Below are 2,659 nucleotides of genomic sequence, written 5' to 3'. Positions count from 1 at the left end.
TTTTTTTTTGGGGGGGGGGGGAAATCTGACCTGGCTTTGCATGTTGAAAGCTCTTATCTGTACGAATGTACATACTCCGGTCTAGCAGGATTTGTGAGGTAGAACTGGGGTCGTGACAGTGGGGGGAGGAATCATGATGGTGGCGGAGGGTAGCAGGGGGAAGAACCAGCGGAATGTTGTGTGTTTCATCGGTGCTATACTGCCCCGTGGCTGATTGTCATCCTTTCCATGTGACCCTTCTGTGAGGGGATGTCCAATTGTCTGCAGACAGGCTTTGGGTCTCCAATCCGCCCCCTCTTCTTCACATCAATATAATCGTTTGTTTTTGATCTTCTGATCACTGATCCCATCGACTCCTCGTGACCACACAGGCTGGTGTTCTTCTTACATGTGCAGCCTTCATATTCTGAAACTGGGTTTTCCCTCTTTTTTCTCCCTATTTGCATTAGGAATGCTTTCCATTTGGAAATACATGTTATTCACTTTTGATATTTTGTCTTTAATGTCTTTGGTAGTTTTCTTCCCTCTCTTCTCTCTTTCTGGAGCTTTTATCAATCAGGCATGGGATCTTCTGGATTGAACCTCTAATTTCTTTTATTTTCCATTCATCACCTTTAACCCTCTATTACAATTTTTATTCCCACTATTATATCTTCCATCCATCATAATTGTTCTCAACTGGGGGTAATTGTGTGCCTCCAGATACATTGAGAAATGTCTGGAGACCTGATTGATGGCCACCACTGACAGTGTGCTACTAGCATCCTGTAGGTAGAGGGCAGGGATGCTGCTTAACACCCTAGGATGCACACGGCAGCCCCACAAAGAGGTATTCCTCAGAGGTCAGCTGTGTCGGGTAGAGCCGCCCTGAACTATAAAGCCCTTCTCGTTCTTTGGACAGTTGCAGTTCGTATCATCATCCTGTGTGCGCTCACAGACCCCGTAACTTCTCTCACATCTCTGAGAATACGCATGATCATTTTTTTGTCAACTTCTTGCATTATTGTCGTTTTTTGTTTTGTTTGTTTGTTTCCAGACAATGATTTCCAGTGAGGAAGGAACATTCCAATTTCTTGTATTTTCCAGTGTCATACATAATCCCACCAAGGCTGATTTTAAGTGACCCAGAAATATCTCAAAACATCCCTGCTGATAACATAAATAAATATATAAAATATCTCAGGGAGGAGACGAGCCAGTCAGGGTGCGATGTAAGAATGATGAAATATACAACTTTCCTCTAGTTCCTAAATGTTTCCTCCCAGCTCCCACTACCATGACTCCAATTCGACCTTGCAAGTCTGGCTAGACCAGAGGATGTACACTGGTACAGATAGGAACTGGAAATACAGGGAACCCAGGGCGGATGATCCCTTCAGGACCAGTGGTGTGAGTGGCAAAACAGGGAGGGTAAAGGGAGAATGGGTAGGAAAGAGGGAACCGATTACAAGGAACTTTATGTGGCCTCCTCCCTGGGGGACAGACAACAGAAAAGTGGGTGAAGGGAGACGTCGGACAGGGCAAGATATGACAAAATACCAATTTATAAACTATCAAGGGCTCATGAGGAAGGGGGGAGCGGGGAGGGAGGGGAAAAATGAGGACCTAATGCCGGGGGTTTAAGTGGAGAGGAAATGTTTTGAGAATGATGAGGGCAATGAATGTACAAATGCGCTTTCCACAATTGATGTGTGTATGGATTGTGATAAGAGTTGTATGAGCCCCTAATAAAGTGATTTAAAAAATATATATATAATATCTTCACCTAAAAAAACAAAACTAAACAAACAAACAAACAAAAAAAGCCCCTGGCGATCTAGCCGTCTCAATAGGGCGCCAGTAAATTGCTCGTTCACCTTCTTCTCAGTGTCTGGGACCCTTGGCGAGCTCTCGTTTCTCTAACAGGGCACTGAAAGGGCGAGTGGAGGCCGGGGTGGCAGGTGGAGCTCGCCACTGGACCCTTCTCTTAGGAGGCATTGTAGATTGAATCGTGTCCCCGCAATGTCTTGTACATCCCACTGTCTATTCCTGTGTCTTTAGGAATGGTTGTCTTGGTTAGGTTCGAGAGGCAGGATTTGAACAGGGTTTGTTTTGAATGAATCTCTTTTGAGCTGCGACAGAGATTAAACCAGGAAACGTAGGAAGCCGAGATGAGGGCAGGTGCCCTGACTCCAGACTTGCGGCCTCCTGAACTGTGAGAACGTCGACTTGTGCTTGTTGAAGCCAGCCCCTGTGCTTTTGCTGCTACCGCAGCACGAGGTAACACGGTCAGCTGTGCCCCTTTCCTGTTTTAGACTTTCTGGTTGTTGGAGCCGGGGGCCATGTCACGTGACTGCCGGTGCCCTGAGCGCTGGGAGGAGAAAGGGGCTATGAGAGACAGCAGCGTGCGCAGCCTTTAGCTCAGCCCCTGTGTGCCTGCGGGGCTGCAGTCCGAATCAGACATGGGGCTCCCCAGTGCAGGCCTCTGATCCAGCGTCTCCAGGAAGTGACCTCCACGTTCTCTGGGGAGGGTCGGAGTGGCAGCCACATCGTGGCGTGGATGGAGAAGTGTTAGCTGGGAGTCTGTCTAATTGCATCTCATGAAAAATTTCAACCACTTCTCCTATTTTCTTTTAAACCATTTTATTGGGGGCTCGTACGACTCATCACAATCCATCCA

General features: G+C 47.2%; 1 protein-coding gene across 1 annotated transcript in view; it reads left to right on the top strand.

The window, feature by feature from the left end:
* Positions 1 to 2,659, top strand: part of CDHR2 (cadherin related family member 2) — a 74,555-nt gene that overhangs the window by 11,009 nt on the left and 60,887 nt on the right. The window lies entirely within an intron of this gene.

The sequence above is a fragment of the Echinops telfairi genome, unplaced genomic scaffold, assembly GCF_000313985.2.
Source record: "Echinops telfairi isolate 266 unplaced genomic scaffold, ASM31398v2 ScPeMD7_7469;HRSCAF=8507_0, whole genome shotgun sequence".
Taxonomy (NCBI): Eukaryota; Metazoa; Chordata; class Mammalia; order Afrosoricida; family Tenrecidae; genus Echinops; species Echinops telfairi.
Note: the sequence above shows the minus strand (reverse complement) of the source record. Positions and strands in the feature narration are given on the sequence as shown.